The sequence below is a fragment of the Hevea brasiliensis genome, chromosome 7, assembly GCF_030052815.1.
Source record: "Hevea brasiliensis isolate MT/VB/25A 57/8 chromosome 7, ASM3005281v1, whole genome shotgun sequence".
Classification (NCBI taxonomy): Eukaryota; Viridiplantae; Streptophyta; class Magnoliopsida; order Malpighiales; family Euphorbiaceae; genus Hevea; species Hevea brasiliensis.
The window spans coordinates 10,351,780-10,362,135 of record NC_079499.1 but is presented as its reverse complement, the minus strand read 5'-3'; the positions used below and the strand labels follow the sequence as shown (position 1 = coordinate 10,362,135).

Here is a 10,356-nt window from a genome sequence, read left to right as displayed (position 1 = left end):
TATGGAATTCCTTGTTGCTGTTATGGTTGAAAATTTTGATTTGGAACTTGATTTTGCTGATTTCCCCATGAAAAGTTGGGATGATTCCTCCAAGTTGGATTATAAGTTTGAGAGTAAGGAATCCCCATTTGTTTGCTTCCATAATTACCAACATATGCAGCTTGCTCTCCATAATCTACTCCACAGTTGGTAGTTCCCTCTGCATAAGTAACTTGTTGTGAACTTCCAGATGATGATGATGAACTAACCAACATACTTAAATTTTCTATCTTCTTAGCCAAAACATTTGTAAGCGCATCAAACTTTGCATTAATCATGTTGAATGGATCAAGGTCGTACATTCCAGCAGCTTACCTCCTTTGAGTTGGAGCTGGTCCTCTTGGACTACTCCAAAGATGAGTATTCTTTGCAATTTTCTCCAATAGCTCATAAGCTTCATCTTCATGCTTCATAATAAATTCTCCTCCTGTTTGAGCATCAATAATCCCTCTAATTGCAGGAGTAACATTGGTGTAAAAATTCTGGTTTATCATCCATTTTGGAATGGCATGATGTGGGCATTGTCTCTCTAATTCCTTCCATCTCATCCATGATTCATAGAGAGTTTCATCTTCTCTTGGTCTGAAAGCTGTCATTTGATTCCTCAATTCTTGAGTTTTTCCAGATGGAAAATATTGTGCAAGAAATGCATCAGTGAGTTGCTCCCAATTTGTAATGGAGTTGTGAGGTAAAGAATCAAGCCAATCCAATACTCTATCTTTCAAAGAGAATGGGAATAGCTTCAATCTTGCCGCATCATCAGATACTCCAGGTTGTTTTTGCATATCACAAATCATAGCAAACTTTTTTAAATGTGGGTGGATTTTCAAAAGGATGTCCCCCAAATTGGAAATTTTGAATCATTTGAAGAACTCCAAAATCCATCTTGTAACTATTTGCATCAATTCTTGGTCTTGCTATGCTCTCTCTCAAGTCATCAAAATGAGGAAAAGCATGATCCATCATACTTCCCCTAGGCACATTAGCATTTACAACTTCTTCACCTTGGGCTACATTTTCATTGTTTCGATCATTTCCAGTATTACCGCTAATTCTAATTCTTTCATCAGCCATGTCTGCTTCTAATTCAGTTTCCCTCAATGCTTCTTTCCTTTTTCTGCTTTCTTTCTTGTTGGCTTTACAAAATTTCTCAATTTCAGGATTAAACAATAAGGATGTGTCACTTGTGCTTCTAGCTCTTCTCATAAAAGATTAAGAGTACCTGAAAAAGAACAAACAAACACAAAATGAAAAGATAACAAAGATAAAACTATAAACAACTAAAATAATCAAGAATTCAATCTTAAACAAATAACTCCCCGGCAACGGCGCCAAAAACTTGATGTGGCCCAACCGCAAGTGCACGGGTCGTACAAGTAATATAGAAAAGTTATCGTTCCCACGAAGAGTTGTGTTAATGATTGAATTTTTTATATAAAAATTCTAACTAATTTGGACTATTTTTTGAAATTAAAGTAATAAATTGATTGATATTGATGTGTGAATTTTATGTGTGTGAGATTAATGGTCTATTCAACAATGTATCAATTAAACTAAAATTGCATCAAATTAAAATAAGCAAGTTGAAGTATGGCAAGATTTAAAATGGCAAGTAATTAAATTCAATTAAAAATTAACAATTATAAAAAGGCGATTCCGGAGTTCGGGAGTTCATATTCAAGCTATTTTGGGATTTTTAAATGGGTTATCCAATCTTGTGGAACTTATGGCTTTTAAGGAGATTAATTCTTAAATCCTCTGAATACCCTTTCGAGTGAGACAAAGAGTGCCTTAATCAATCTAATCCTACTTTCGTGGAGTTAGAGTTAATCAAGACCCATTAAGTTCCTTAATTAACCTGTAAATCCTCTTAATCCTTAGTCTATTTCTAGATCTAAGTTAATTAAGTCCAATTTCTTAATTATCTATCACAAGGCCTTCTCCTTTCGATGCCTCAACCATGGATTAAGAACATCACTTAATGGGATCCTACACTAAGCATGTCATTGAGCACACAAGAAATGAATAAAACTCATTAAGATCACAAAATATGGATTACCCAATCAAAATCCACAAAATATCTCAAATATTACATCCCTTACTCCAGAATCAAATTAAAACTACTCACTATCCATAATATTTACAAGATATTCTTAGTTAATATGGAAATAAAGCTTTAATCTAAGCTAAGAAACAAGAAACCCAACACTAGAAAGGTAGGAGATATACAAGAAAAGAAGGAAAATTCCAAATCTAATTGGAAATGGTGTGGGAGACGTTTTTTGACTTTTCAGCTGCTACCCTCTCCTTTTGCTTTTCTTCCCCTTTTTCTCCTCCTTTTCTAAAATGGGATAAGGGTCTATTTATAACTTTTTCTGATATGGAGCCCTAAAATGGTGTGTTTGAGGTGTGATTTTCTGAGGGAATCTTCTGCCAGCTCATTAATGAAGTCTTTGTGGGACTGCATAAGTGGACTGCATAAGTTATGCAGTCCCTTATGCAGTTTTCGGTTGATTTCTGGCTCTCTTGTGTGAAACTGCATGAGCAAGGTGCAAGACTGCATAGGTTATACACAATTCTATGAGGTTGCATAAGGGAGGCACGAATCTGCATAAGTTATGCGGCAACTTATGCAGATTTCGGCAAGTGCTTGGAACAGGTTCTTCTCTTTATGCAGAACTGCATAACTTATGTGGCAAGTTATGCGCAATTTGGCCAATGCATATTTCAACTTTGAAACTTGGTTTTGACATCTTTGGCTGTAGAAATTACTCCTCAATGATAAATTTTCTTTTTAGTCCTTTAAAAACACCATTTTTCCTACAAAACAAAGTAAAAATTATAAATTAATCTAAAAAGTGACAATTATGAAAAACTATCTAAATAACTAATGAAATTAGCTAAAAGTAATTAATAATCAAGTAAAATGGCTATGAAATTAAACCTAAATGATTATGCAAGATGTATGCATCTTATACCCTTAAGAAATGGAGAGAAATTTGGATATGTAATTTGCTTTACAGAATAGGGAGGAAGAGGAGAAGATTAAAAAGAGTAGTCTAGTCGTTTCACCCTTCCATTAACAGTATTTTTATGAAAGGGCCTTTAGTTTAAATCGAAATAAAATTTAAAAACTAAATTATTAACTTTTAAAAATAAAAAGATATATGTACTAGTTATAGTATAATTTAAAGATTAAAAAGTAATTTACCCAAAAAAAAAAAGCGCCATGACCCAAGCATTGGGTCCACCGCTGATTTGAGAAAGTTGAACCTATACGTGTGTGTACATATTGACCATTGTCATCTTGATAATTTATTATTTTATTATGCGAGACTATTTTACCGTGTAGATTAATTTATCTATATAAAATAAATAATTAATATTATCCTTTTAAATAAATTTTTTTAAATAAATTTTTTTTTTAATATTTTCCCATAAAATTAGACTAAATCTCTATTTACAAAAACAAAAATCCATACTAATATAAGCGAATATAGTGATTTAAACTCAAATATCCAAACCTAGAATCTCCACATAAATATTTCCATCCACCATTTTACAACTAAATTCATAATTTTCACCTCAAATAATCAAAATATTTAAATATATCCATTTCTTTCCAACTAAAATATAAACATATATTCCTCAAAAATATTGATGACTCCAAATTTAATTTCTTGCCTTCTATTTCCCCTTCTTTTTTCCTTAATTTGTCTTTCTATGTTGTTGTTTTCTTCCAAAAGTTTCCGCAAACCCATCATTATTCTTTTGGTTACCTCATTCCTAACAACTCCAGTTATCAATCCAGCTAAATTTAAATAGAGACCCAGTCTTTATTAATGTTGGAAATATTATAGTATGCCCAAGAATCAATCTCTCATGTAATGATTTAAAAATATTGTAATGAATATGATTTTAATTTATGTATGACATTCATTTTTTTTTTCCTTTATCATATTTATTAAATATTTAATTAATTAATTAAATTAATATGATAAAATACTTGATTAAATTTTAAGGACTTGCATCATGATAGGAATCATATAATGAGAATAAGTTTTATTTTTTTTTATATAAATTATTTTTTATCATATGATCATTAAGATTAGGATAGTAATGATTCAGATAGATCAATATATATATATATATAGGATAGAGATTAATTGATCTCATTTGCTATATCACATATATAGATGATGAATATTGAGATATGATCATTGAACCGAGTCAATCAAGATTAACTAACACATAATGGTACCATTAAACTGTCAATAGAATAATCTTATGAAGATTATGGTGTGAAGAATTTCTTTGAGCTAAGATCATCATAATAATTAACAAGATATTTGTTATACTTTGATTTCAGACACCTTATGTCTTAGGTGTGTGTTGAAAAGTTATTGGGTATGATTAAATACTTGTGAGATTAGTGATTGATCAAGAAGCAATCCATCAATTCTTGCTAATGAGTTTGAACTCTATGTTGGCATTAATTATAACCAATATTAAAAACCTCGGCCAAAGCAATTGAATGAATGAAGAAATGAGCTTTTTAATTAACTCATTCACTAATCAGTAGGAGTGGGGTTCTAGAAATTCCTGGGGTTTTGTTTAGAGCTGTGCAAAGTTCTTGGGGAAACCAAACCAAACCAATGAACCGTATCGAACTGACAGGAATTATATCGAACCAAATTTATTTTGATATTTTGGTTCGGTTCTGGTTTTTGGCTAAGAACCGAACCGAAACCGTACTGGAACCAAAGAACTGAATTTATATATATGTTTTTCTATGTTTTTTTAGATGTATTGTATACTTTCAATATAATTATATATACTTATGTATGTATATATAATTATAAATTAAATATAACTTAATATTACATTTCATTTTTCTATATTTTCTTAATAATTTTAGTTATAAATACATTAAATTACCTTATCATTGTTAATTATAAATATACTATTATCCTATATATATATATATATATATATATATATATATATATATATATATATACTAATTCTTAATTATATTTGTATCTTATAGTTAAATATTAGATGATTAATAAATAGTTAAAATATATATTATATGATATATTATCTATTAATAACTCAATTCAAAACTTAAATGCTAATTCAAATATGACTTTTTAAGGAAATAATTATATAAAATTATTTTAAGAACCGAGAACAGAAATCGTACCGAACCGAACCGGAACTGAAGAATAGAGAACTATACCGAACTGAAATCGAAACAATGAAGAACCGAACCAGAACAGTACCGAAATTTCAAAATTTCGATTCGATTCCAGTTCCTGTGCAAATCATAAACTGAACTAAAACCGAACACCCATAGTTTTTGTATGTTGTCTTGTCTAAGAGCTTTTTTGTCGCATCATTTTTTGTTATTTTGTTTCTTGAGGTGGTTTTCATAGCTAGGCAGTTTTGGTCTGTTGGCTTGGGCTGGGTGTTTCTCAGTTTTGCGAGTTTGTCTTCTGGGCCAGCTGCCTGCTGTGCACTTTTGAGCCTACTGTCTTTTGTGCTCATGCTAATGGTTTTAGTAGCAATTAGAAAGAGGATATAAGTGGATTGTGGTCAAGCCTACAGAATTAATCCAATTAGGGGGATTGTGGTCAAGCCTGCAGAATTAATCGAGTTAGCGAGCTTAATGTTTTGGTTCAGCTTGGGAGCTGGCCTCACAATTCTCGCCGTGTTTCTCAATTGTCTTGGGCTATAACGAGCCGAATGGATCAGGTTGCGCTTTTTGGTCGTTACCCTGTTCTTGCGACCCCTACACTGGAATTTTAGCCTTTCTTACTGCGTTTTGTGAGCGGTATGGCCTTCATTTCTTGATTTAGGCTTGATGCAATTATTAGCCTGCTGGTTTCCTTTTTATTTGTGCTATTTGTTCATGTTGGTTCTATTTTCCTTATAATCTTGTAATTTTGGTGTTCTCAGTTGGTAGTGGCTTGACGTACTCTTCTCCAGGTCTCCCTGATTTTATTTCTTCTAATAAATTTTTATTTTGCTTATAAAAATAAATAAATAAATAAAAGTAAATCAGTTATAATTGCATGAAACATAGTTGATAACGGGTTTGACAGTTAAACCATACCCTAGGATTAACCCGAAACTGTAACGAAGGAAGGAATTATTACGTTGAACTTTTAAAAATTCATGACAGTCTATGCCAACCTTGAATAATAAATTAGGAGCGTCTAATTTATTACGAGTATAGTATTGAACCTGTAGGGTCACACACTTACGAGTGCTCTAATCTTTGCCTATGAATTATTTAATTTATCATATGATAATTAAAATAGAGGATTTAATGTAATTAAACAATTAAAAATTATCAGTTTAAGTATTTTTACCATACAGCCATACGACCGGCCATGTTACATGGTAGTGAGTGTTGGGCACTCAAGGAGTCGTATGTGTTTAAGATAAGAGTTGCGGAGATGGGAATATTAAGGTAGATGAGTGGCCATACTAGACTAGATAAAGTCCGTAATGAAAGAATTAGAGAAAAGATAGGAGTGGTGCCAATTGAGGATAAGTTGACAGAAGGGAGATGGAGGTGGTTTGGTCATGTGAAGCGTAGACATATGGAGGCTCCAGTTAGACAAGTAGAGCACATTAGGTAGAGGATAGAAAGAAAAGTAGGGGTAGATCTAAACTGACTTGGAGGATAGTAGTACAACATGACCTAGAAGTATTACACATTTCTGAGGATTTAACCCAAAATCATTTAGAGTGGAGAAAGAGAATCCATATAGCCGATCCAAAATTTTTGGAATAAAGACTTAGTTGAGTTGAGTTGAGTTGAGTTAGCACCAAGAAGTATTAACTACTATTAAAGATAAATTTGAAGAACTCTATTTAGAATAGGAAAACATAATAAATAAATAAACATATATTGTGTTTTGGCTAGAAATCCTTTTTATAGAAGGTTATATGATTTGTAACGGCCCTGCTCCAACCACTAGAAGAATTATTCGCTTTGGCTCACCCAATCCTAGCCTCACGGTTTTGTATATAGGTGGAATGGAGAACTTCCCAGGAGGTCACCCATCCCACAATTTCTCTCAAGCGAGCGTGCTTAACCCCGAAGTTCTTCTAACTCTCTAGCCATTCCACCAGAAGACACCTCTAGTGATTAGTTTCCCCCATTTTAATGTATGATTCGGTTCATTCCTGCCTCCCATTTGGTCAAGGTCTCAAGCGAGGCCTGCCTCCAACCGCAGATTATTTCCCCTTGCCGCACGGGATGTTACAAGCCTACCAGCTTCCGCCTGGTTCGTCCCCGAACCACACATCTATTGGAGGGGTCCGACTCTGATACCATCTGTAACGGCCCTACTCCAACTACTAGAAGAATTGTCCGCTTTGGCCCACCCTATCCTGAGCCTCACGGTTTTGTCTCATAAGTGGAATGGAGAACTTCTCAGGAGGTCACCCATCCTTGAATTTCTCTCAAGCGAGCATGCTTAACCCCAAAGTTCTTCTAACTCTCCAACCCATTTCACTAAAAGGCGCCTCTAGTGATTAGTTTCCTCATTTCAATGTATAATTCGGTTCATTCCTGCCTCCCATTTGGTCAAAGTCTCAAGCGAGGCCCCGCCTACAGCCGCAGATTATTTTTCCTTGCCGCATGGAATGTTACATGATCACATGGCAAGTTAAAATTGAAAAGAAAAAAAAAATAATAACACACATATATATTTATTTATTTATTTTACACTACTCTTTATCCTTGATTAGAAATTAGAATTTTATAAAAATTTAATTCAATTGTTTTCTATATTAATTCTCACAATTGAAATGAAAAAAAAAATTAATTTTTTTAACTTAAAATAATTTATTTTAGAAGAAATAAATATTAAACATATTGTGTGAGATTTTTTTTTCTCAAATAATTTATTTCAAAAGAAATCTATTTGATAAGGATTTCTAGAATTTAAGTTTTTTATGGTCTAACCTAACATATTACTCATCTAGTAGAGTCATGTTTAAATCTCTACTCTCCCAATACCCTACCTAATGACAAAAAAATAACAAAAAAAAAGTCCTATACTGAAAAACTGGTCAACCCAAATGGATCCAAGTATGCGCGTGTTATAACATCAATCAAATAAAATTAATTTTTTGCTCATAAAAATTAAAAAAAAAACCCTAATGAATCAAACCAAAATTAATAGTTTTATATATTTAAATATTGATTATGGTTTGGAAATGATTATAAATCAAATTTTCGGTTTGGACTTCAGGTTAATATAGTAAAATTTAACCTAAACCGAAATATATATACACCCATGAATAACTTTATTTCATTTTTATTCTTATTTATTTTTACTGAATAATAAATTTTGAATTAATATTTGTTTTTCAATTAGTATATAATATTTATATGCAAAAAGTTTAATGGAAGCTCACTTATAAAAGCCTTTAAAGTGTTAAAAGAAATCAAAACCATGAAAACTAAATCTAACTCACTTAATGTGAAAACCGAACATATATGATATTGTAATTGAATTTGTTTGATTCAGTTTAAGTACTATTAAAACTAACTTTATCGGTTTGATTGAACAACCAGTGTTAGTCCTTGTGTAACACTCCTGATTTTTTATATATTATTATTGGGCTTCGTGTAGGTATCCTCAATTCGCGGAAATTCGACAGTTGTTCGGATCTGTGAATTTCCGGCCAGACAGACCAGCTACCGGAAAAGTGTCCGAATTGGATCGAGGTTTTGGCTACCCCACCATTGTCAGGCATCCCGAGCGCGTTCCCGAAGTCGGAATCGGCAAAGGTAAACCCGAACCTTGCTTTTTCGTAATTTTTTAGTGCTTAAATAGGATTAAAAATCCATAAAATATTCGTGGTAGCTTAGAAAATTACGATTCTTTTTGCAATAGCTTAGTAATATTTCTAAGGACCGCGGGGCAGAGTTTTATAATTTTTAGAGCTTATTTGAGCAGTTTTTGCAAAAATGATTGATTTGATGGGCCCAGGAGGGGCTGTGTGATGTGATTGAGTTGTGGATATATGGATTGTGGATATAGAAGTGTGTTTTGAGCCCTTTTGCAGGTTGGATAGGTCCTAGGTATAGGGGAGACTCTGCCGGATTTTCGGCATGACTTAGGACGTATTGTGTCTTTTCTTGATTTGTATTGAGTCATTTGTATTAAATAATTGTAATATAATTGTCAGGTGAGCCGGGACAGCCTTCTTCCTCCGCCCAGCCACCACAGTGATTGCCGTCAAGTCTGTGAGTAAAATATTAATTTTAATTGTAATTTCGAGATGTGGTATCAGAGCTTAGGCTCCAGATTCATAGGGAAAAATTATCTAAGTGTTGGGAAGAGTCTACTAGGAGTCACATGCGGAGTATAAGATTCTGTTTCGTCTTTTCCTGTAATTCTTTGTTTCTAGATTCTACGTTATACCTCGGGAAATATAAGATTACCTCAGTTAGTGTCTTGATTTTCGTGGAGTACACAGAAATGTGAAATAGAGTTAGTAGACATGTGAGGTCTATCATGAGGATACGTACTCCAAGAAATGTTATATTTTTGTCAGTATGGGTTTAAAAGGTGTGCCCATTTCGTGTAAGGCACGAGTACATAAAAGTGAGTCTTAAAAATGATTGCCTAGATAAGGATGAGGATACCACTCTTGCGGTCATCGATAGATGACCAGTCATAATAAGTTTGTGATAATAGAAGATTCGGAGAGATAAGAAATTAGGAGACCTAGTCCATCGGGGACGTATCGTAGTAACTATACAATGTTCTCGATGTCCATTACGTAAGTCTGCAGATTATAGTACCGACATGAGATTATTGTGTAGAGGCGGCGTACTTCCCTGTAGTGCTTATGATGAGGATGTTTGCAGGCAGTCTCTGTTTTGGTACAGTAATACCATAACAGAGTTCTATATCTGCAGAGGAGTTGGGAACTCCTAGTTAGGGGTCTAGAGTTAGAATATTGAGAGGTCACAGTGGGGTGATAACTAGAGTCAGTGACTCAGTTACCCTAGCATGAGCTAGAGTTACAATAAGAATTGCCATCAGACCAGAGGCTTCGGATTAGTTGCAAAGTAAAGGTGACACCTATAGAGTGAGATTATCTAGTATTCAGTATGGAATTTTGGATAGTTTTTGCAGTATGACAAACATTTGGTTAGAACTTAGTGAGAATAGTATACCTTGTGTGTATCAGTATGAAATAAAGTACAACCCTACTACCTAGGGAAAGTCGGAACTATGAATTGATGATTCACAGAGCTATAATATGATAGGAGAGTCATTA

At 33.3% G+C, this 10,356-nt stretch overlaps 1 non-coding gene across 1 annotated transcript; it reads left to right on the top strand.

Annotated features, from left to right (window-relative positions):
* The first annotated feature begins 543 nt into the window (after nucleotides 1–543).
* LOC131181729 (small nucleolar RNA R71) lies at nucleotides 544–650 on the top strand. Its single transcript, XR_009150208.1, has one exon. It is a non-coding gene; the product is annotated as a small nucleolar RNA R71 (small nucleolar RNA).
* Nucleotides 651–10,356: the final 9,706 nt, after the last annotated feature.